This window comes from Lepisma saccharinum, chromosome 19, assembly GCF_977018435.1.
Source record: "Lepisma saccharinum chromosome 19, izLepSacc3.1, whole genome shotgun sequence".
NCBI lineage: Eukaryota > Metazoa > Arthropoda > Insecta > Zygentoma > Lepismatidae > Lepisma > Lepisma saccharinum.
In genome coordinates this window covers 44410028-44423736 of record NC_139247.1, presented here as the reverse complement: position 1 = coordinate 44423736, position 13709 = coordinate 44410028, and positions in this window count along the sequence as shown.

Below are 13709 nucleotides of genomic sequence, written 5' to 3'. Positions count from 1 at the left end.
CCTTCGGGCTTTGGGCAGTGTTTGGTTTCGGCGTCGTCTGACTGGCTTCGGCGTCGTTGCAGGCGTCAGGGGAGTCGACGGACTCCCTTCTCTATCTTCTTTAGCCCTCCATCCTTATGTAGTCCACGCTTGGCAAAAACAAATCACCGCGTAATCTTCACCAAAATAAGGCGCACACTGGTAACTCTCTATCTGCAAGTCGCTCACAGTACGTAAGGAAACAAAGTTCACGGACACAAAGCAATGATCACGCGAGAGTGTAGCGCGGAGATGCTCTCTCTATGACATCCGGGTAAAAACTGTGTCTGGAATCATAGTACTGCCTATATATAAGAGATTCGAATTCTTCCGTTGAAAAGGACGCTCTAGTGGCTTGGCTTTTGTTTCAGAGGGATGGAAATGACCTCTCTCCATTGTCTTGAAACGCGGTCAGGTGCGCGTCGTCGATCCTTTCAGGCTTGGGCTCCAGCTGATTTTCCTGGTCATCCGTGAACATGGGTTCGAACGCCTGCTGCGACTCAAGCCCGGTAGCGGCGAAAATAATCTTTCCTTATCTCCGTGTTGGTGCAAATATGTCATGTTCTAAGCCGAAAAAGGCAGTTCCGCTGTCACTCAAGAAAAACTCGTCCCCAACTCCCGACGTCTGGCTCGGATACAAGTTTATTCACAAAATAAATCAAACCTCAGACTTTCATGTTTGTGCATAAAATGAATCAATAAACAAAAAATAATTTATATCGAACTGCGTTTCACATGTCACTAGATACCGTGACACTATTGCATTTAAATTTTTATAAACAGTGATATAAACAGTGAAGGTCAAAACTGTGACGAAATCTTCCAAAAAGGTAATCGGCAACACATTCACTTTCAGCATAAAATGGATATATTAGCAACTACTATACAGTAGAATATGTTGACAGAGCATTTATATAGGCCCTTACATAAATGAAACCTCATATTATTATTATTCACCTTATTTTACATGGTGGAGCTGAAGCCAGCCAGATCCTTATAATTTATACAACCATACAGTAATTATTTCTGATATAGTAATACATAAGACATAAATTAAACCGCCATTACACATTGTAGGTTATTTCACATTAACGTGACATGTGTCACTTCACCGTAAGACTTTTGTAATTACATGAGGGCACGGGAAACCAAGAAAGAAGAGAAGGAAATAGAAGTGAGCATTCAAATACTGTGAGAAGCAATCATTTTCGATTAGCAGAAAAGAAACTGAACAAATCATCTGAGAGTTGAACCCTTAAGAAATGAACCCATGCACTCAGGTTGAGAATTAAAAGTAACTTATCCTCTGAGAAAATGTATCTATTGAAAGAACATGACTTTACCCTGAAATTTTTGTATTGTATTTTTCTATTTTGCTAATTTATCAACTCTGTGGGGTGGTTATCAACGCTGACCACATATGTGTTTCCTTAATTCACCACTAGATGGTAGGTTCTTATACTTGGCTGTTTTGTTTGAGCTTAGAGAGACATGAATCATTTCTTACTCACTTCAGCGCTAGAAATCAAGGTGTGTTGTCCCGTGTTCGATTCTCCTTAGCTTTTCGTGAAAATAAGTGTCACCTCCAAGTGATTGTAGACATTTTATAAGGAATTGAGCTGTACTTCTCACATGTAAGTGTTTGTGATTTGACTTATGTATACGTCCTGACACTAATTAGTTATACACGTCAGTGCGTCGAGAGAAAAACCCCTTGGAACATTCGCTGTGACTGTAATTTCAGTACGTTTGGAACGGACGACTGGAGGTAATTGCAGTCTACACAGTGGTTTGGTGTTCCCGAGGTACTTTGTTGAACGCCTTGCTGCGAAGGGATATCTAGCTCGAACGACACTTTTCAGGTGGCCGCAACTAGGTTGTAGCCCCAAACATTCACCGTTGGAGCTCTGGTCACAGTAGCTAGAGATACCAATCCTTTCTTTCTTTCGTTGGCTCTGGTTTCTGTCCTCGTTTCTCATTTGCTGTTTGGTTCTAAAATCTTGTTTGGTAAGTGTCTGTTCCGAGACTTTGACTCTGACTCTCTCCATCACGTACAAAGTTTGCAGCACTTTGTACCCTGCTTAACTAGAAGCGAACTGTGCTACAATCCACGTTTGCAGCACCTTGTACTTTGCTTATTTTGCAACACCTGAAATAACTCTGTCTCCTAATTGTTTCGTCTTTGAAAAGAATTACTAGGTTGCCTCCCTTCGCTCACCATGCATAACGGGCTCCCCCAACAAGTTGGGGGTGCAAACTCTCGAGACAGGATAATCCAAAAACAAAACCGAGGCAACTCAAAAAGCACTTCAGCCGATTCAAAAACACCCAGGGATCGTTCTCGATCTCCTCTTTAACTAGAAAAGAAACAAAAATATCAAGAACAAACACGCAATCCAAAGTTAAATCCCAGAGATACCACACAAATTGATGGCCGAACTGAAGAAAATTCCACTGTCTACAACTTCCTACTACAAAATTACGACCCCAAGTACAGAACTCCTAAGTTACTCCTTCAACAGTTACAAAAATACCTCCCCCGAGCACAAGTAGAACAAATTATATTCACCAGAAATGGCATCATCATCAAATCCAGAGATCCGCAATTTCTATCCACTTTGAGAAACAAAGTTTCGTTCTAAATTTTTGGACCACAGGCTGCTCTATCCCAACTGACACCCAAAACTGCCAAACAATCACCACCCCCAAACAAACCACCTCATATGTCAGTCGTTATTAAAGGCGTAGATCCAGAACTCGCTGACCAAGAAGTATTAGAAGAACTACGTTTGGAAGGGCATGAAGTTATAAAATGCGTTCGAATCCAAAACAACAACGGACCAACTTACCTGATGCGAGTAATAACAGATTGTTCCAGCACAATCGATCGCTTACTTCATGAAGGGGCTTATATATATCGCCAACGACACAGGGTTGAACCATCGCATTCAAGGGCACCTCTTCCGTTACGATGTGAACGCTGCCAGAAATACAACGTCCACACTACGGCAAATTGCCCAGAAACACCTATCTGTGGCTATTGTTCTGGCCAGCACACGACTAAAGAGTGCACAAATCTGAATGCACCACCCAAATGTAACACGTGCAAACAGGCTCATCCCTCATATAGTTACCGTTGTGCTGCACGCCCAAACCCCGAAGCCTCACGCCCTGACCTAACTGTACCATTAAGAACTGTGGACTCTACAACTCCACCACAGAACTCTCTGAAACAACCAGTGACTGTTGAAGATCTACTTAGATTTCAAACATTAACCCTACAAAATATCCACCCATTTCTACGCCAACATATATTACAACAGATAGTACAGACAGCTAAGACTCTTTTTCGTGTCCACCTGTTCGCTACATATTCTGGTCCACATGTACATTTTCAAATTGTACCACTGGAAACTGAAGTTTAGAAACCTAACTGTTATTTATATAATTATGGCGGGCTATATACAATATAATTTCCTATTTATGAACATCCGTTCTCTACCGAAACATAAGGCTCTATTCCAGGAACTTCTCCTGGAAGAAGACATTCATTTCTTTGCACTGAATGAAACCCGTATCCCCAAAACCACACCCCTTTACATACCCAGGTATTCCTTGCTACATACACCTGGTCCTACAACGGCGCAACGATTATGTGGTGGAGTAGCCCTAGGGATCAAGCCAAAATTTCCCTATAGAACAAATATATTACCACCTCAATTTCCATACCAAGAATATTCTATTGCCACACTTTATCTGAAAAGTATAAATGTGACATTGGCTACTGTATATATACGACCCACTAGCCCTCTACCTACGGACTTCTTTCTTTATATCGCTTCTACATACCGTCACTACTTCATACTAGCTGATATTAATATACATAGTCGAACAAATGCAGAACGAACAGCTTTCCACACTACCATCGATAACAATACTACAGGTATATTTCAAGATTTACCATCTGCAACTCGTCCAGAGAGTAACACAACCCCCGATGTAGTTTTTGTATCACCTTCCTTAGCTGACAAAATTAACATAGAAGTCCTAGCACCAATAGGAAGTGATCATGCACCAATTAAAATAACTCTACCAGTGCACCACTATACTCAACACAAACAGGTTCCTCCAAAGCGGATCTATGATTATAACAGAGCAAATTGGGAAGGTTATCGAGAAGATCTCTCCACTGTCTTTCAAAATCTCAGCCCTCCAACGAACTCTGACGAATTAGATAAGGCTGTAGAAAACATCACGTCAGAAGTCAAACAAGCAGCAAGTACACATATACCACAGATAACTGTGAACAGTTTTAAACCTAAACTACCACCTAAATACCTTCATCTAGTAACTGCATCACGTCGTGCCTATCGGGAATACGTACAAACAAGGAATCCTGAATGTCTGCGAGTTCACCGTCAATGGATAAGAACTGTCCATAACTACATAAAGGCACACAAACAACGTCAGTGGATCGACACTTGCAATCACCTTGATGCTGAAAGCCATCCTAGCAAATTCTGGAAACGATTTCATATGCTTACAGGAAAACATACAAGTACTACGTATCCTCTTCTCTCACAACAACAAGCTCTTACAAATGATTACGAAAAGGCAAATGAATTTGCACAAATTCTCCAAGACACATTTACTCCTCCGCTTCCGCTTGCTCCTAATAGCAGATTATAATCTCAAATAACAAGGAAGGTACATCCTGAAAATAGACAACTGCAACCCAGTCCTCATCATGCCATCAACGCAAATCACCCTCTTACTACTTTAATTACCACAGATGATATAACAAACGTAGTCCGCAACAAAAGAAACACTGCCCCAGGGTTTGATTCCATCACATATGTTTTGATAAAGAAAGCTCCACTAGCAATGTTGTCATTTCTCGCCTTGATATACAACTTAATCCTTCGCACTGGATATTACCCTGTCGAATGGAAAGTGTCGAAAGTACTCATGTTTCCGAAACCTGATAAAGATCGTACAGATCCAAAATGCTATAGACCTATACAACTAACATCAACACTCAGCAAAATCCTTGAAAAAATTTTAGTCCGCCGACTACACTCTCACTTATTGTCAAATAATTTTCTCCCGATACACCAAGCCGGATTTAGGCCACACTTTAGCGTCTTGGATAACCTACTAAGACTCTCAAATCGAATCTACAACCAGTACAATACATCTAAACCCTCTTGTTTAATACTATTCGATCTTGAAAAGGCATTCGATAAAGTGTGGCACACCGGCCTCATATATAAACTGCACAAGTTTCGCCTTCCTTTCTGTTACATTCGATTAATTTTCAACTTTCTTACCAACCGAATGGCATATGTAACAATAAATAACAATCTGTCTCACCCTATCTTCTTGAACGTCGGAGTACCGCAAGGATCGGTATTATCTCCATTGCTCTACTTACTTTATGTCGCAGATATGCCAACATTCTCTCAGGTGTCAACATACCAATACGCTGATGATACAGCTCTACTGGCTTGTGGTTCTACAATTCAAGCAATAAATCGCATTATGCAACCAGCTATTAATGTATTTCAACGATGGTGCGACACTTGGAGACTCACCATCAATAGCGCAAAAACTCAAGCCATAATATTTCTTCCTACCGGATGTCGCTCACGGGTACAAAGAAATCCAAGTCTGTTAGATCTTAAGATCCGTGGCACACGCATAATTCCTACCAACAGCGTCAAATATCTTGGTGTCATATTTGACACAAAACTAACATGGACACCACACCTGCAGAACATCAAAAAGAAAGCCAAAAACAGACTACTGCTGATGAAGAGACTTGTCGGCACGAATTGGGGACTTCGAGCAAACATCCTCCTAAATACCTATCTGGCCTTTCTTCGGCCCGTACTTACGTATGGACATACAGCATGGCTCTCAGCAGAGGACTCGTTCTATGAACGACTACAAATCATAGAGAGACATGCATGTCGACTGGCATACAGAATCAAACTACCAAGTCCAACTCGACTCTTATACACACGAATAAGTTTTCCACCTATAACACTTCACCTAGAGGCATTGCGAAAAGAATATATAAATAACAGGATGGACAAATAACACCCACCGTTGGTTCACACAATCCGTGAAGATGCAATACACGACTGCTACCCGTACAGATTGTATACTCCATTACAACATCTTTTAACTCTGTATACTCTGACCATCGGGCCCAGACATCCTGATTATGAACTATACACCATTCATCATCCACCACAATTACGACCACATTTATACCCTTCATATTGCAACTAATAATCAAACTACAAGAAAGGGTATTTATTTACTAACATAAGAATGAAAGTAAGGGTGTTATATAATGTAGCAATGAAAATCCAAGGTCATTTCAAGACTAGGTTAGTGTTCATTTCATAATCCCAAAAATAGAAAAAGTGCACTTAGCCTATCTATTATTATTATTATATATTTAAAAGTATCCAGCACGTACCGAAGAGAGGGACATAACCCTCTAAACGGATGACCGGGGAAAAAAAAATAGTTATAAAATTTGTGCGCCCACAGGCAGCGGTGTATTCTTGCCAAGTTGTCTTCGAGAACTCCGTGTAAAGATTTTGTAGAGAATCTTGCTTAAGAGGAACTTCCATTTGGCTCAGATAGCGAAATGAGTATTATTGAGGATTCTGGTGATGATCCCCTGACAAACAAGGATTTGCGTAGAATAGTGTACGAGGGACTGTTGTCAAATAAGGTTATGTAAAGACAATTTGCAAGGAAAGAGTGTTGCAATAAGTAATTATAAATCAAAAGTAGATAAACAAATAAGATTGCAGGCAAATGCACAGCAATCAGTGCAGGAATTTCAAGAAAATGTGCAATTTGCATTCAGTACGCGTGCAACACCAATCAGGACAATTTAGACATGCAGAGCCTGCAATGTACCATTCTGCCTAAGAAAGGGAAAAAATGTTTTCTGATGTTTCACTCAAATTAATGTATTACAAAACATGCAATAAAGAAAGTGATTAAGTAAAAGATTTTAGATAAAATCATTTTTATAAACATTACATTCTATTCTTTACCAAAAATTTAAATGTGTGTATTAAGTGGATGGTAGTTAGCATAGGTAACCACATTGTAATTGTTAATAACCAAGAAAATAATAAAAATAACGAAAACGTTCAAATGCAAAATTTAATTACCTCCCCAATATCTTACATGTAATCCATGTTGCAAATGAATATCTTTGAAAAACATTTCCTGTCCCTTAAAGAGTTGACGATTAATAATGTCTAGATGCAGCTCTAACTAGAATTGCGAAGAGAAGATCGGCTGAATATGTTCCTAATACAACCGCAGATACTGAAGAAGACTTGGAAGAGAAATGCATTGCGGTCGCGAAGTTCATGAAAAACTGGAAACACAATAGTATACAGTAAACAAGTTTGTATCCGCAAACAAGAATGTAATTCGTTAGTAACTCAATTCCTATTGTCATGCATTTTTGTTTTTAAAGTCACTAATCATAAGTAATTTTCTCATTTGGAACCTAAGTTACATGTTGATGCCGAACTCTCTTCACGATAAACATGTTTTCGTTCCTGTTTGCATGCAGGGAAGACAGCATTTCCAGAAAATGCATGGAGTGCAAAAGGTATGTTCCGATTTGCTTGTTAGGCGCCGCAATTAATGAAATTAGAATCCAATTAAATCGTCCCTTTCTCTCTCTCTTGAATTAAGATTAGGCAGCGCTCCTGGAAAAATTAACGTTCACAAGAGGAAGATCGGATTTTGTTTTTGCTTTGTAGAGCTTTTACGTTGAGATTAATTACAAGGAATGTTGTGCGAATTTTGTACAGGTTGGAATCCTTTTCTTCTTCAATTACAGTAACAATTACAGAATGTTTGTTCCAGTAACAACCCAACAACTGGGTAGAGGGACTTGGTGATCCTTCTGTGTTGTTTGTTCGCTGTTCTGTTCATAAATGTGTTTCAATGTACAGTATCTTCAAGAAGGTACTGATATGAACAGGGACGTGGTGCAGAATGTGTGTTACAGTCCGCTCATTGACGTCCGGGGAGGGGCAAGCAATATATTTTTTCAAGGGATGCAAACGAGGTAATTCTCTTTCCTCTCCCCTCCTCATTGTTCTCCTCTCTTTTTATTTCTCTTCCAAAATCTCCCCTTCTCTCCCTCCCTCCCCCTCCCTCTCCTCCTGCCAAAGGAGGAGAAAGGAAGGAAGAAGAATGAAGAATGAAGAAAAAGAGGTTGCCCACTTCTCTCTCTTTCCTTTTCAAGAGAGAGAGAGAGAGAGAGAGAGAGAGAGAGAGAGAGAGAGAGAGAGAGAGAGAGAGAGAGAGAGAGAGAGAGAGAGAGAGAGAGAGAGAGAGAGAGAGAGAAATAAAGGGGAAGAAAGGTGGGTGGGTTCTTTCTTTCTTTTTTTCTTCTTTGTTTCATCTCCTTCATTCTTTCTTTCCTTCTTTCGTTCTATCTTTCTTCACACCCTCCTTAAAAGAGAGAGAGAGAGAGCGGCATCTTCTTCTTCTGCTTTCTCTTCCTTCTTTCTATATTTCTCTCCTTCCTTCTTTCTTTTCTTCATGAAAACAAGAAAAAGAAGAAGAAGTAATGAAGGAAAGAAAGAAAGAAGAGGAATGAAAAGAAAAAGAAGGAAAGAAAGAGAGAAAGAAGGAAAGAAAGAGAGAAAGAAGGAAAGAAAGAAAAAGAAAGAAAGAAAGAACAAAGAACGAGGGAAAGAAAGTTTAGGAAGGGAGGGAGAAGTATACCCCCCAAGAGATGTGTGTGTGAGAGAGAGAGCAAGCGAGAAATGAAAGAGTAACTTGATATGAACCTCACGGCTCATATCCATGTGCCGTTAATTGTTCAGGGTTATTTTATATTAGTTAGTTCATATTATTTGATATTTAATATTTCATATTTCATAATTTTTGATAAATAGAAAGATTATTATTAGACTTATAAAATCCACTAATAATTTCTTTATTGTAACAATAAGTGTAAACGCAGCCTAATGTAATAATCTATATGTTAATTTTCTGACCGAATCTTTAATATTGGATATGTAAATCTGTGTTCTTTCACGGCAGAAAAATGTTTATGATTTAGATTGACGTAGATTTCGTTTAACAACAATGGGAAGATCGAATCTGTTCTTTTAAGTTTAATGTATTCAATAAGGTTCAAGTTGCAACGGGGAATGATTCGAGTTTAGTCTTTATTAACAGAGGCGAATCGTTCCCCTTATACAATTTTATTTGGTTTTGCTGCAACGTGGAAATTAGTTCAACTTTGATATTGAGATTGTGAATATAGACATTGATGAGTATTTAGTTTTTGGAAATGTCGCAAGTCGCGCTGTGCAAATTACGTAATGCTTAACAAGTGAGCATCGATTGGAAAGGTATATAAGTCAATGCGGAGCTTAGTTTGCACGCATTCCATCAGCGTCGGCTCTACGATATAAACATCTAATGACACTTGGGAATAAATATACCTGTATTTCGCCAAGCACAATTTATACTTCGAAATTTATAATGTTATGGGACGACAGGTTAGGATAGGCCGAAATCCTTTGAGGTTAATGACGCCTGCCTATTGGACATGTATTTGTCACTGTTGACCCATATATTCTCATTCTTACGGATAAATGATAGAATTTAAGATCTTCGAACTTTATTTTGGCCTTCTTCAAAATTTATTCAACGTAGACTTATTTGGGCAAGGAAGCAAAACTAGACATGTAATGCAATAAGTCTCGTTTTTCAATGGACATGTCATCATTGGCGTGTATCTTGATGCAAGCTCTGCCTATTAACGTTTCTCGATCCCAAGTACTCAGTGGAGCCCGTAGATTCTATTCTGCTTAAATCCTGCCCGTATTAACATCGATACTCGTGACACATTTTGGTCGCAATACTGTAGGAAGGGGCACGTACGAAAGTTTTTGTCTGCTACTGAATGGTAGGCCGTAAGCTTCGTCTACGGTTGCAAAAACGACAGGGTTCTCTTCCCTGGTACGGCTTCCTCCTAGCGACACACATACACACGTAACTATTCCCTGCACATATACAGATTTGGATTTTTCCCATGGAGACATGCAGCAAATTAGAATCCTGGATTCATAGAATCTAATATTAACGAACAGGGGATTCTGTATTTCTTTTAAATCTAAGGATATTCATAGACTGTAAATTGTAACTTGAGTGTAATGTAAGCTTTCGTATGTATTGGAAATAAACCATCTCCTGGATAAAAATGAATGAAAAGAAAGGTCAAAGTAACCTCCCAGAAGATGCAGTTGCCAATCTTAAAATTTGAGAATAGTCGTTCATTTATTTCATGATTCACCAACAACACCCTTAAGTTCTCAATGCTTTATTCACCAAGCCCGTACCTGAGAGGGGTCAGAGTATCCCATTTAGCCGTCTGAGTTTTAGCCGAGGTGAAATTAGAACATAAGGTATTTGGAAGATTGAGGCAGGCTAGGATTACCATAATTTGCAGCTCTCTGTGTGTGTGTTACTGAAAGGCTATCTATAGTGGAGAGTGAAATAACACACAGTTATAGTTATATGAACATACATATATATATGTTACGCAGATGAATTGCGTCTTACATTAAGCTAAGGTCAACCCTCATGCGTGAATAAGCGCGCGTAACGGCCATAGTAAGTCTCGCAGGTAGGTAAGACGAGCAGAGCCGCGCTCGCTGTGAAAGAGGTTGAGTTGACAGTAGCGTCGAGACGTTCGTCGCGTCCAGTTTAGCAGCTGCCGTGCGACCGATCAGTGGTTGTACGTTTTTCTTCGCCTGTGCCTCATTTGTCCACAGTATATTTGGATATACAACTTTACGTCCGACTAGGGAAGTCACGTCGTCCATTGCATTGTTGCGTCCGTGACAATTGGCGCCCAACGTGGGGCTCGATTGAGAAAAAGATTGGTGAAGGCTCGATTGAGAAAAAGATTGGTGAAGGCTCGATTGAGAAAAAGATTGGTGAAAGCTAGATTGAGACGGAAGGAAGATAAACATAATTTAATGAATCCAGAGATGCAGTCCTTTAAGGTAAAACACTCAACGTCCTTTGGATGTTCATCAGTTGTGTCAGAGGCGCAATTATATAACAAGGATCCATTAAAGCTAATGTCTTACGTCCGACCGGAAGTAAATCCAGAAGAAGGGAAGAAAAGGATGGAGTATCAGCGTAAGCTACATGAAATAAATACAAGAAAATACGTCGAGTGGCAGAGAGAATTCGAAAAGACAGAACAAGATATGTACAGTGAAATACAAACAGAGAAACTAATTTCAGAAGTTGTGTCCGAGCAGATCCAACCTTTGGAGGATTCGCTGCGTGAACACGTGACAAAAGAAATTGCTGACTTGAAGAAATATCTCAAAGAAGAGATATCTTTGCAGTTTTCCCTGTTGAGGAAGTCGTTAACCGCAGAACTCTCTGGGACAAACGTAAAAGAAGTTGAGGAAATTGCTGGCATTAAAGACTTCAAGAATCCTATAGGAATTCAAGATGGTGGTCAAGACCCGTTGCTCTCTACGATGATGCAAGGCGCCGTGCATGTGCAAAGAGATGTAATGGATGTGGCGGTACAAACTGAAGAAGAAATCGAGATGTGTAACCTTTGCGGTTGTCGCAAAGAATCCCGAATGGACTTAATTATAGAGACTATGAAAATGCATGTGCCTGTAGAAGAAAAACCGGAATGTTCCCGAACAATATGTGAAGGTGATGGTTTAAGTGAGATTAGTCTGGACGATGAAATGTTGGTGGATCTAACCATATCGCCAAGACTTTATGACGAACTTAGTGCCCTTGGTGAAGAGTCAGTTTGGAGTGAAATGGAAGAAATCAGTGAGGTAGACTCGAAAGGAAATTTTCCTTTAGTGTGTGAAATCGATCAAGGTTCTAATCAGAATATTAAGGAGAATATTTCCGAGCAAATCGCTGGAAAGCAACTGAAGTTTGAAGAACTTGTTAGCCGTATGGTTGCAGAACTTAAGTATGTGGGCAGCCGTAGCAAATTAAAGAAAAGGCTGATGAATCATGTTTGTGTCAATAAGGGCATTGTTTGCATGAAAGTTCCTTGAAATTTAAAGGAAATATTATGACTAACACTCCAGGTGTTTGGTGTATATAATATGTTTGTAATACCCATAATATATTTAATGGTTTTAGTATATGACTGTACCTGTAAATATTCCTTTGTATTATTATTACGTATTATTTAGTGTTTTTGTGAAAAAAGGGTAATTCGTATAGTGCATATTCTCTGTAAATCGTTCTTCTCCTTCATTTATATATGTATATATGTATTTCGTCCAAGAAACGATTTTCAAAGTGGGGGCCATATGATATGAACCTCACGGCTCATATCCATGTGCCGTTAATTGTTCAGGGTTATTTTATATTAGTTAGTTCATATTATTTGATATTTAATATTTCATATTTCATAATTTTTGATAAATAGAAAGATTATTATTAGACTTATAAAATCCACTAATAATTTCTTTATTGTAACAATAAGTGTAAACGCAGCCTAATGTAATAATCTATATGTTAATTTTCTGACCGAATCTTTAATATTGGATATGTAAATCTGTGTTCTTTCACGGCAGAAAAATGTTTATGATTTAGATTGACGTAGATTTCGTTTAACAACAATGGGAAGATCGAATCTGTTCTTTTAAGTTTAATGTATTCAATAAGGTTCAAGTTGCAACGGGGAATGATTCGAGTTTAGTCTTTATTAACAGAGGCGAATCGTTCCCCTTATACAATTTTATTTGGTTTTGCTGCAACGTGGAAATTAGTTCAACTTTGATATTGAGATTGTGAATATAGACATTGATGAGTATTTAGTTTTTGGAAATGTCGCAAGTCGCGCTGTGCAAATTACGTAATGCTTAACAAGTGAGCATCGATTGGAAAGGTATATAAGTCAATGCGGAGCTTAGTTTGCACGCATTCCATCAGCGTCGGCTCTACGATATAAACATCTAATGACACTTGGGAATAAATATACCTGTATTTCGCCAAGCACAATTTATACTTCGAAATTTATAATGTTATGGGACGACAGGTTAGGATAGGCCGAAATCCTTTGAGGTTAATGACGCCTGCCTATTGGACATGTATTTGTCACTGTTGACCCATATATTCTCATTCTTACGGATAAATGATAGAATTTAAGATCTTCGAACTTTATTTTGGCCTTCTTCAAAATTTATTCAACGTAGACTTATTTGGGCAAGGAAGCAAAACTAGACATGTAATGCAATAAGTCTCGTTTTTCAATGGACATGTCATCATTGGCGTGTATCTTGATGCAAGCTCTGCCTATTAACGTTTCTCGATCCCAAGTACTCAGTGGAGCCCGTAGATTCTATTCTGCTTAAATCCTGCCCGTATTAACATCGATACTCGTGACACATTTTGGTCGCAATACTGTAGGAAGGGGCACGTACGAAAGTTTTTGTCTGCTACTGAATGGTAGGCCGTAAGCTTCGTCTACGGTTGCAAAAACGACAGGGTTCTCTTCCCTGGTACGGCTTCCTCCTAGCGACACACATACACACGTAACTATTCCCTGCACATATACAGATTTGGATTTTTCCCATGGAGACATGCAGCAAATTAGAATCCTGGATTCATAGAAT